The sequence below is a fragment of the Myxine glutinosa genome, chromosome 11 (genome assembly GCF_964187855.1).
Source record: "Myxine glutinosa chromosome 11, kmMyxGlut1.1, whole genome shotgun sequence".
Lineage (NCBI taxonomy): Eukaryota > Metazoa > Chordata > Myxini > Myxiniformes > Myxinidae > Myxine > Myxine glutinosa.
The window spans coordinates 30,646,359-30,659,315 of record NC_136271.1 but is presented as its reverse complement, the minus strand read 5'-3'; positions in this window follow the sequence as shown (position 1 = coordinate 30,659,315).

The window sequence follows — 12,957 nt, the reverse complement described above, 5'->3', positions numbered from 1 at the left end:
ATTCGCATTTCCACCCTTTCCAGCCTTCGTTGCTGCTCTACATTCATGACCTATGTCTCGCTCCCATAAATCATAACACTTCTCACACATGCAGCATACACCTTTCCCTTCAGCTTCAACGACCCTCCCCTCCTCATCAGCACACCATTCAGTTCCCGAAACTTCTTCCATGCACATCTCACTCTAGCAACCGTTGCCGAGTCTGATCCACCTTCTCCATTCAGCATGTCTCCGAGGTAGCAAAATGTTTTCACACCTTCCAGCTTCACGCCGTCTCCAAGATCCAACTCAACATTTCCTCCATCTGCAGCTCCCTATGTGCACACCTTACATTTGAATGTAGCTGCCACGCTGGTTAATGACCCTCTCAGAGCACTACATTTTTGATGAACCCACTCAGCACACATTGTACATTGAATGGAGTTCACTCCGACACCCTTCCTGCACACAGCACATGGCTACTTCCCAGTTCTTTCCACCTCACCACATGCTTTACCACTTGCCATCACCTTCGTCTTTCCTATATTCACCTTCAGACCTTTTGTGGAATAGGAAGGAGCGATGTACAATAATGTGCAAAGAGGGATTTGGGGGCAGGGGGAGGTGGTAGTGTGGCGAGGACATGATGAGATTCCAGCACATGATAAGGTATATCACCCCATTTTTAGCAAACCTGTAGCTAAGTTATATTTAAAAAAATAATGAGCAATTCTAAATGTCTTTCTGTAATTCAGTCCATCATCACATCAGCTCCTAACATTGACCGCCCCAATAATATCTTCTATACCAAACTATCAGCAATTTTCTTTACAAGTTCACTCTATCCCGCATTCAACGTCTCAGCCCATTATCTCGACCCTAGTATGGTGAGGCCATCACAAGAAAACAACTTTAATTCTCCTTCTGGAAGGCAAACCTGACTGATAGCAATCTGCAGGCTGCACAGCTCAGAAACATTGTGTATCTGCCCTAGGAAGAACCAGGGTCTGACATCAGGCTCACCAGCAATCCAAATTATCCAGCCTCTCACTCAACATCCTCCGAAACCTGGTGGGAGCTGGTCACATCTGTGTTTGACATGCATCTATATTCCATTCATTCTCTCCTAAAGGATGATTTCCTCAAGTCATGCTTTTTAGCCTTCTCCCCATCATAAGCAAAGTAATGGAGTTCATCATTGCAGTCAAACTCAGATACTATCTCTTCTCGAACTCGATAATCTCGAACAACCAGTTTGACTTCTGACCTGGCCAATCCACCTAGCATATGGTACTTCTCATCCAGCAATGGGTAGATGTCCTGAACCTAAAGCAAATTGTTAGGGACATCTCTCTGGATATCTCTGGAGCTGGTGATACTGTGGGGGCATCCATCCTTGTTTCCTGAGTTGTCTTCATTTGGTACTTAGGGCCCCCTGATCAAGTGGTCATCTTATTTCTTTCATGAGCAGACGCAGCAGGAGGCTCCTAATGGTGTCCTTTCCCATGATCTTTCCCTTCAAGGCTGGATTTCCACAAGGCAGCAACTTGGGATCAACATTATTCTTGATATGTATCAATGATCTGTCTGATTCTCTTGAACACCAACTTTGCCACTTTGTGGATGACTCCATCCTGTGCAGAACAATACATCACAGTTGTGAAAGGTTTAGCACAACTGAATCCCTTTTGTCAGAGCTGGATAAGATAAGCCACTGGCTCGCTACTTGGAGCATGACATTCAAAGCCAGCAGGGCACACTATCTCCACAAAATACCAGCAATCAAACAGTCCAATCCACTTCTCTGCACAGGCACTGAAAAAGGTGCTGTCTCCAGAACTCCTTGGTTTCGCTGTCTGCCGTAACATTTTTATAACATGGAAGGATCATATCACCAAGCAAGCATCAAAGACCACTCTCCATCTGGGTCTGGGTATTCTCTGTCGAGCTAAAACATACCTGAACTGCACTAAGCTCATCATGATGTATAAGGCTTTCATACGGAGCTCTATAGAGTATGACTCCCCACGATGGGCCTTTCCTCCTTATGGATGCCCACCCACTTCCCCTCCCCTGCAACACCCTCGCATACCCTTTGGTAGTTTTTGAACCAGCTGCCTTTTGTCGGTTATCTCCTCCACAAGTATAGACTCTTGTATAACAAAAAAGACCTTGTTGGGAAAAAATATTTTGGGGAGAAATAAAATCCTGAAAACAGAAATAGCAGGAACAGAAAGAAACATGCAGTGGGGGAGAGAGAGCGAAAGAGCGAAAGAGAGAGAGCGGTTAGCTTACTACTGTAGACTGCACTCTATCTCTCATAATGGAAGTTTATATAAGTCACATGGGCTTGCAAAGGTTTCCACATATACACAGGTCTAACATAAAAAAAGCAAGAAAGGAAATTGTCATACATCACAATGAAACGCAAAAGGTTGTAATATAAATACACAAGTAGGTACTCATTGCAGGCATCCATAAATTAGCTTAACTTTTTATATTAAGTAATTGCATGACATGAGAAACATTATATACTTATCTTACCAGTATATTATGATTTTTAATGGGAATTTCTTGTCGGCATCACGCTTATAGGACAGAACAAGAAATATTGAAAAATCATTATGAAACACCAATGCTTTCTCATTTAAAAGTAAACAATGCCAAAGTGCCAGTAACATGTAAGCATAAAGAACATTAAATGAGTGTTGTATTCATATGATGCTGTCTTTAAACTCATTCTAATTGATTGCAGCACCTGGAGGGTGATAATATTCTAGAAAAGCTGTGTTGTGAAATAAAATATATCTAACAAAAGAAAAACCAGTCTGCTGTACTTTTTATACCTTGAACCACTGCCACCCCCCTCCCCCCCATGTGTGTGTGTGACCCACTCCCCCATGTGTGTGTGTGATCAACTCCCCCGTGTGTGTGTGTGTGTGTGTGTGTGACCAACTCCCCCGTGTGTGTGTGTGTGTGTGTGTGACCAACTCCCCCGTGTGTTTGTGTGACCCACTCCCCCGTGTGTGTGTGTGTGTGTGTGTGTGACCCACTCCCCCGTGTGTGTGTGTAACCAACTCTGCCGTGTGTGTGACCCATTCCCCCGTTTGTGTGTGACCCACTCCCAGGTGCAGTGTGCATGATGTGGGAGGGATGGGGGCGGGGAGGGAGAGGATTTGAGCTCTTGAAGTCACATTTTACATTAGATGTAATTACACATTTCAAACTGTACTTCCCATGTGCATGCACATGCATTCACATGTTATCAGAAGTAAATAAATTGTGTAGATTACATCATTTGTGGATCTCATAAATTTCCAGTAACCATTTTGTAAAACTAAATGTGCAGCATCTAAATGAAGATGTCCAAATGTCACACACGTCCATGCCCGTGGGATTCCCATGGGTGCCCCCACTAGTAGTTAATATTGTACATACACGATATACATGACTGCAATTCCTGGTCACTTTGGAGAGAGTTTAAACCTTTCACACTAAAATTGAGTGCCCTCCTTGTGGAGACATTCTACTGACAAAACAAGGAGAAAAAGGCGTAAAATGTCATAGCCCCCGCCGTGGTTTTAGTAATTTTGCTGTACGGAGTTAAAGGCCGGCAGATGGCCATCTTTGGTCAGCTGACAAAACAAAATCTTCTGCATATGCATACTCATGTATTGTCTTTGTACCAACTGAACAAAATCAGTGCATGCATGTCCGAGAAATTGATGGGGACACGTTTAAGTAACAAAATGGCCGCCAGTCAGCCATCTTGGATCTCATCTCAAATAAAAATGACGTGCATATGTAACCCATCATTCATTATATGTGTGCTAAGTTTGAACAACATCGGTTATTGGCCATGTGGGGGATGGAGAGTGAACTCCCACCTACACAACGTGACCCTTCCTCTGAATTAAGCCATGTAGCCTCATATGTCCTCCTACCTGAGTCATGTGGATTTGTACGCCCTTCTGTCACTTGAGCCACATGGCCTTGTACATCCTTTCATTTGAGTCACGTGGATTTTTGAGCGCTGCAGAATGGATGTTTACACATGAAGACAAATCACATCATGGCATGTTGGAGAATAAAAGGAAAGGAGGAGGAGGGGAGACTTCACCATAAGCACTGGGCAGGGAAGACGATAGCTTTGTAAAACTTTCTGCAAAACTTTCTCTTAATTACAGCAACTACATCACTCTTATGCTAAGTTTCACTATGAAATAACTCTTCTCATCTATCCCGATTTACCCTCAAAGCCAGTTCCATAACACAGCTCCCTTCTCTCCCGAAGACTCGTCTCTGAGTCGATCATGTACACCGTGTTTGGCTGACCATTTAGCAAACACAAAAATGCCCTCCTCGTCTAACCCACATTCATTGAATCAAAACAGTTAATTGCCTAGTCTAAGTGTCGAGAAACGTTTCTACACATTCTTACATGACAGCCAGAACTTATACTCTATCCCCAACAATATATTGAAAAATTATTTACAAGGGAGTAAATGGGTGGGTGGCTCCAAGAAGGGGCATCTCATTTCTTTATTCAAAAGTTCATTGTTCACCTCCCTCTAGCTGGTCCCCCAGTGCATTGTTCATTGGCCCATGCAGCAAGCTCAACAAGTGTTCATTGTTGGCAGGAAGGCTGGTGAGTAGGCGAGCAAGCGAGTATTTCTACTCACTGTCAGGGCAACAGACCACCCATATCCTCACCAGCAGGTGAGTTTTTTTTTTTGTTTTTTTTTTTGTTTTTTTTTGTATACAAGATCGAGGCTCGTGAAAGAGCGAACATTAATCACACAGAAAGACAAACCGACACATAAAACATATAACATAGGGAGCGGTAGACAAGATGGGGAGAGAGGGGGAAGGACACAAACACAACATTTGAGAGCAGGGACCGAGAGACATGGAGACATCGAGAGATCTGAGAGAGGGCGAGGGCTTTGGGGGGGGGGGCGTGGGAAGGGGGCAGTGGGAGAGGTATAAAACATATGGACACTGCCAGGACTTATATGGACACTGGACACTGCCAGGACACTGCCAGTGTCAGGACACTGGACACTGCCAGGACACTGCCAGGAGTACTAATTATATCTCTAATTCTACCTGGACTTTCTTGCCCCGCTAATCTCACTGGTGAAGGAACTGCGCTCCAATGCGAGTCGAAAGAATTGACGCGACCAAAGACGGAATTCGTCCGAGTTGCTTTATCTATCTATAATTCCAGTAATCTCTGTACGTTTGTACGTTTGTTTGTCTGTGACCGCTGTTTCTCGACAACCACGGGTCCGATATACTTTTAACTTGCCAGGTATATTGCTGGGGACCTGAGGATGTGCCTTTTCAAGGTTTCATATTAATCGGACAATTACTTACCGAGCTATGTCCAAAAAACGATTCAACCAATCAGAGAGCAGCGAACTATCGCGTGTGCCGAACGTGGCGGACACACTCTGCCTCGGATGGCACATTTGAGAGCGTATTCATTTATTTCACGTTTGCAAACTATGTTGGCGTTAAACTATGTTTTAAAACTAATAAAAACGAATTTGCGATTCATTCGCTTTCCTGCGCGTTTGTGCACGCGATGGCGATTTCTTTACCAAACTCCGGAAGCCGTTCGCTTTGGACCAAACCATTTCATGTAAATAGAGGGGGGGGATATAATTTTAGATATAGATATAGTACGGGCATGCCCTAGTCTATCTATAATTCCAGTAATCTCTGTGTGTGTGTCTGTGTGTTTGTTTGTTTGTCTGTGACCGCTGTTTCTCGACAACCACGGGTCCGATATACTTGAAACTTGCCAGGTATATTGCTGGGGACCTGAGGATGTGCCTTTTCAAGGTTTCATATTAATCGGAGAAGTAGTTACCGAGCTATGGCGATTTAGCCGTTCGCCGTTCGCTTTGGCTTTGCGAATGGACCAAACCATTTCATGTAAATAGAGGGGGGGGGGGGGGTTCTACCGTACTCGCAAGCCGTTCGCTTTGGCTTTGCGAATGGACCAAACCATTTCATGTAAATAGAGGGGGGGGGTTCTGTGGTCGTTACTGCCACGTGGTTTCAAAGTTTTTTTTTGTTGTTGTTGTTTGCACGCATGTTTTTTTGCACCCACGTACGGGCACGCCCTAGTTGAAACAAAACAGCTCAGGTATTCTGACAAGCCCGTTTATCGGGCAGCAATATATATACACATTTATGTCGGGAAGTTTGCCCGGCAAAAGCTATACCGGGCATGCCCGGGTGTCAAGGGCGAGCCTTGGAAAGGCGAGTCTGGACCTGCCCGGGCGTGTTTGGCTGCGGCCTGGCAAGTCGAGGCTGGGCGTGCCCGTGCGCTCTGGGCGAGCCCTGGAAAGGCGATAGCGGGCATGCCCGGACGCTCTGGGCGAGCCCTGGAAAGGCGATAGCGGGCATGCCCGGACACTCTGGGCGAGCCCTGAAAAGGCGATAGCGGGCATGCCCGGACGCTCTGGGCGAGCCCTGGAAAGGCGAGAGCGGGCATGCCCGGGAAAGACGAGACCGGGCGTGCCCGGGAGGTTCGGGCGTGCCCGGGAACAGTGAGTCCGGGCATGCCCGGGAGAGGCGCGTCTGGCCGTGTTCTGGCCGGTGCAAGGCGATTGTGTGCATCCAGCGGTAACCGCTACACTGGACTCTATTTCCCAAATGTATCTATTCTCCCTATGAAAGGAAGCACAGGTACCTGCGTAGACCAAAAGGTTGGGGTGACGTGGCCCCACCTGGCTCACTGGTGGAGTGATTTGATGGGGGTGTACCTTCCCCTTGTGGAAGTGTAACTCAGCGTAACTTATTAATTGGCACTGGTAACTTATTAATTAACCTGGTAACAAAGCAGATATATTTTACATGCAAACTCTGTGAAAGACGAGTTTGTAAATGAGTCAGGAATGCGCCCGAACATGATAATCTTTTGTCCACCTGGTCACAGCCCCTGGCTGAAGCACCCCCCTATCGTTTGGTAAACGGAACTCACAACAGGAGGGGAGCGAGCTGATACCAGGACTTGGTACATGCATGACCTCGGGGCATTAGCGGAGAGGGGATTAAAATCCAGTTTGTCCATATAAACGGGAGCAAACGTGGAGTCGGGAGAAGCTGCTGCGAGGAGCTCTGACCAACGGGAGTGTCGGAGGAACATCAGCCGAACGAGAAGGACATTGGAAAAGAGTTAACCTGATCCATTATATTATGCGGTATTATTTGGTAAATGGAATGAAGTGAATAACCAGTTAATAAACCAGACCTTTTGTAAACCTGTGTCCGGTCATTGGAGTCCTGTGAGTCTCTCAGCTACGAATTCTCCAACAATCTGGAGGCACCGCTGGAATTTCGAGTGGACGTCGTCAAGGGTCAAGGTGAGCATGACCTCTTGGGGATCTGTCCATTATGAAATATGAATTCTGAAGATGGAGGATTTGGTGTGTGGGACTGGCGATTGTCCATAGGAAATACAAGGATGAAACGTGTTAAACGACTGTAGCAATTTATTCGTGTTTTTTTTCTCTAAATGATTTCTGTAAATACGTAATTTTTGCGCTGGTCATTAAGGGTCTTACTGTGACCTGAGAGCAAACGGAGCAAGCGTGCACCTTGCGACCGTTTGCTTCCAGGACGTGTAAGGCCGGTACACTCGTTTACCCACCCGTACACGTATAAAGTACTTCTTTTTTTTTGCACTTGTTCAAAGCACTCGACTTGCTCGGCGCTCGGCGAGCGACAGGGAACCGGGAAAGCGAATTATATTTATATATATATATTTTTTTACCTCATTCCAATTTATGGTATTGCGACAAAAAGGCTTATATCTTTGGAAACGACTGGTCGGATTTAGACAAATTAAAACTCGTTCGATCAACAAATAAATTCATGACAGACAATCCCACCTAATGCCAGTCCAGAATTACTGTGAAAGATGGCGATTGGATAAAAATTGCATACCAACACTCCCTCACTGTCCCTCATTGTCCCTCATGTCCATTCCGGCACCCTGTCTCTTGCTCCCGTTTTTTTCCCCTCCCTTTACTTCCCATTGGCGGACGTTTTGCGAGAAGCAAAGCGTTTTGCAGGACGCTTCCAGGAAACAAAACCAGTGCTGTTGTTTTTTTTGACGAAATTTGCCAGATAAATAGCATGGGTGAAACAAAACCAGTGCTGTTGTTTTTTTTGACGAAATTTGCCAGATAAATAGCATGGGTGAAACAAAACCAGTGCTGTTGTTTTTTTTTGACGAAATTTGCCAGATAAATAGCATGGGTGAAACAAAACCAGTGCTGTTGTTTTTTTTTTGACGAAATTTGCCAGATAAATAGCATGGGTGAAACAAAACCAGTGCTGTTGTTTTTTTTGACGAAATTTGCCAGATAAATAGCATGGGTGAAACAAAACCAGTGCTGTTGTTTTTTTTGACGAAATTTGCCAGATAAATAGCATGGGTGAAACAAAACCAGTGCTGTGTTTTTTTTGACGAAATTTGCCAGATAAATAGCATGGGTGAAACAAAACCAGTGCTGTTGTTTTTTTTGACGAAATTTGCCAGATAAATAGCATGGGTGAAACAAAACCAGTGCTGTTGTTTTTTTTGACGAAATTTGCCAGATAAATAGCATGGGTGAAACAAAACCAGTGCTGTTGTTTTTTTTTTTGACGAAATTTGCCAGATAAATAGCATGGGTGAAACAAAACCAGTGCTGTTGTTTTTTTTTGACGAAATTTGCCAGATAAATAGCATGGGTGAAACAAAACCAGTGCTGTTGTTTTTTTTGACGAAATTTGCCAGATAAATAGCATGGGTGACACGGAACCAGTGCTGTTGTTTTTTTAACGAAAAATAATTCTGTATTATTTAGTTAACCAGTTTGTGTGAAACCCCAACCTAAATAAAAATTGATCTGCTTGGTGTTAGTTTAAGGGCTGTTCCAAATTTATCCTGATTATGAGAGATAATTACAGGAAATGGTGTTTGTGAGTAACAACCACCCTCTGGTCGAGGCTCATAGAAGGGGTGATGCTTACTGATTCGGCACGCTTACAATAGGTGTTAATGGTGGGATGTCAGAGGTTTTGGTGTGGGTTAATGTTCACACTGTTTTGGAAAATAATGCTCGATGCAACATGATCCTAAAAAATAAAAAAAAAGAACCCAGCCCTACATCGAAAGATCAGGAAGGGAAGGAATGGAAAATTTGTCAAGGTTTGAAATTAATCGGACAAGTGGGTCCCAAGGTATGGTCACCGTACTCGCAAGCCGTTCGCTTTGGCTCTGCGAATGGACCAAACCATTTGATGTAAATAGAGAGGGGGTTCTGTGGTCGTTCGTTTTGGCTTTGCGAATGGACCAAACCATTGCATGTAAATAGGAGGGGGGTTCTGTGGTCGTTCGTTTTGGCTTTGCGAATGGACCAAACCATTGCATGTAAATAGGAGGGGGGTTCTGTGGTCGTTCGTTTTGGCTTTGCGAATGGACCAAACCATTGCATGTAAATAGGAGGGGGGTTCTGTGGTCGTTACTGCCACGTGGTTTCAAAGTTTTTGTTGTTGCTTGCACGCATGTTTTTTGCAAGCACGTACGGGCAAGCACGTACGTGCGGGCACGCCCTAGTATATATAAATAGAGGTAATATTGAGATATGGAATTAATTGCTTTCAACAATGCAAAGGGTGACAAGATATGGGATTTTAATGGGCTTTTAATGGGATTGCATTGTGATTCATTTGGATTATCCATTGGGATAATCCACAACGTTTCACTTTCGTTGTTGCAACGTTTTGCTCCAACGTTTTGTGAACATTTAAATGTTGGGTTTTGCTGACGTTTCCACAACGTCGCCACAACGTTTCACTTTCGTTGTTGCAACGTTTTGCTCCAACGTTTTGTGAACATTTAAATGTTGGGTTTTGCTGACGTTTCCACAACGTCGCCACAACGTTTCACTTTCGTTGTTGCAACGTTTTGCTCCAACGTTTTGTGAACATTTAAATGTTGGGTTTTGCTGACGTTTCCACAACGTCGCCACAACGTTTCACTTTCGTTGTTGCAACGTTTTGCTCCAACGTTTTGTGAACATTTAAATGTTGGGTTTTGCTGACGTTTCCACAACGTCGCCACAACGTTTCACTTTCGTTGTTGCAACGTTTTGCTCCAACGTTTTGGGAACATTCAAATGTTGTGTTTTGCTGACGTTTCCACAACGTCGCTACAACGTTTCACTTTCGTTGTTGCAACGTTTTGCTCCAACGTTTTGGGGACACTCAAATGTTAAGTAAATCGGATAAGAATTCACGAGTTATTTAATTATTAGCGATTAAGGAAGTACTTATTTAATTAATTACATTTCGTATTAAATTACAGTAATTACATTACAGTAATTACCTGAGGTAATTACAGTAATTACAGTTCCGGTAATTACAGTAATTACAGTAATCATTACAGTAATTGCAGTAATCTTATTACAGTAATTACATTACATTAACTCAGGCACCTTTTGAGTAAGGAAGCTGATATTTGGACATGACACTGACCAAGTGATGTGGCTGTCAAGGAAAATATTGATTTATTGATTAATCATTTAATAAATTAACTCGTTGATTTATAAATGACTTATTTAATTAAAAGTCCTCAGAAATACATCTTCGGATGAAATACTTACAGATTGGTTATGCTATGAGCCAATTGATTAAGGAAAATATTTTGTGATGGCCATATTGGCAATTTCGTGGCCATATTCGTGGCAACTCAGTTAGTGCCACTGCACCTTTAAAATGCATCCCTGCGTTCATTTTTCGATCGATTGAGTTGAAATTTTGAACAATCGGATCTGGACTGTCGTTGTTAACGACTCTAGCACGCACCCGTCCAATCAGGATGGAGCGGTATGGTCCCCGGATCATCACTGCCCGCAGTTTTTAATTAATTTTACTTTTTCTCTTGGTCATATAATTTTGAAGACATGCATGTCATGATAGAGGAAATGTTTGTTCTGTTGAACGGAATAAATGTTGTTTATTTGTGTGGGGGTGTATTTTTGTGTATTTTGGATATATTTTTCACGACTAATTCCAGTTAACATCCTGCAAAATTTGCTCGTTTGCTGGCCGAGTCGAAATTGCGTTGAGTTTCTATGGCATGCGCCATTAAAAGCGCTGTGTAATGGTTGAGCTCCCTTTATTTCGTTTTGGTCATGCGGATGAGCAAACAAAGTGACAAATGCTGCGGCTGGAGCAGTAAAAGCGATGTTTTTTTTTAATGGAAACGATGTAATGAGTAATTAAAAGTGGGAGGGGGCAACACCACGCATACCTCTTTTAAGGTGTGTATAAACCCTGGAATAAACGTGGGAGGGGGCAACACCACGCATACCTCTTTTAAGGTGTGTATAAACCCTGGAATATTTCAGCAATCAATACAATGCTGAAACTATGTAAGTTAAGTTAATGAGTAATTTAATGAGTAATTTAATGAGTAATTTAATCAGTAACTTAATGAGTAATTTAACGAGTAACTTAATGAGTAATTTAATGAGTAACTTAATGAGCAATTTAATAAGTAACTTAATGAGCAATTTAATAAGTAACTTAATGAGTTAAGTTAATGAGTAATTTAATGAGTAATTTAATGAGTAATTTAATGAGTAACTTAATGAGTAATTTAATGAGTAACTTAATGAGTAATTTAATAAGTAACTTAATGAGCAATTTAATAAGTAACTTAATGAGTTAAGTTAATGAGTAATTTAATGAGTAATTTAATGAGTAATTTAATGAGTAACTTAATGAGTAATTTAATGAGTAACTTAATGAGTAATTTAATAAGTAACTTAATGAGCAATTTAATAAGTAACTTAATGAGCAATTTAATAAGTAATTTAATGAGTAATTTAATGAGTAATTTAATAAGGAATTTAATGAGGAATTTAATGAGGAATTAAAAGTGGGAGGGGGCAACACCACGCATACCTCTTTTAAGGTGTGTATAAACCCTGGAATATGTCAGCAATCAATACGATGCTGAAATGATGTAATTTACTGTGTAAGATGGTCGACCTTAGGTTTTGTTTGGGTTTTGTTGTTTATTTTTGTGGGTGTGTATTTTTGTGTATTTTTGATATATTTTCACGACTAATTCCAGTTAACATCCTGCAAATTTGCTCGTTTTCTGGCCGAGTCGAAATTGCGTTGAGGTCCTATGGCATGCGCCATTAAAAGCGCTGTGTAATGGTTGAGCTCCCTTTATTTCGTTTTGGTCATGCGGACGAGCAGACAAAATGACGAATGCTGCGGCTGGAGCAGTGAAAGCGATTTTTGAATTGTTCAATGATTATTCGATATTGTTATGACTTATTGTCAATAGGTATACTAAGTGGCCATGAGGTAGCCTGTTGCTATGTACAGTTTTATTCTATTGTTGATTATACCACATAGCTGTGGTGATAAAGGAAATGTTCGTTTTAAATAGATGATTATGATAGGACCATGACTATAAAATCATGATGATTATTATGAATGATATCATAGGGTTCAAATGCAGAATGATTGCATGAACTTGAGAAAGAACTTTCAAGCCCTATGGGATAAATTGGGTGGTACAAGCGATGGAGTTTCAAAATTTAGCATGATGGAAGGAATTTTACAGTCTTATTTCAGGAGTTTTACGAAATTTATATTGCCAAGAGATTTGGGTACTATTAAAAGAAAAATGATGAGATATTTTTCCCAAAGAACTTTAATATCTGCCATCCATTTTGGCTGTCTCACGAATGAAGGATGAGTTGCCTTTAGTGGTTGCAAAGAAAATTTGTGGAGACCAGGCAAAATGGGGAAATATGTCAGATATGACCCTAGGACAGGACGGTGATTCATCAATTAACATGAGGTACGAACCAGAGGTGACGACCGATGAGATTCGATCTCAGTCAATGGATGGACCTGTCCTGACATCATTGGGGAAAGGGCTTATGC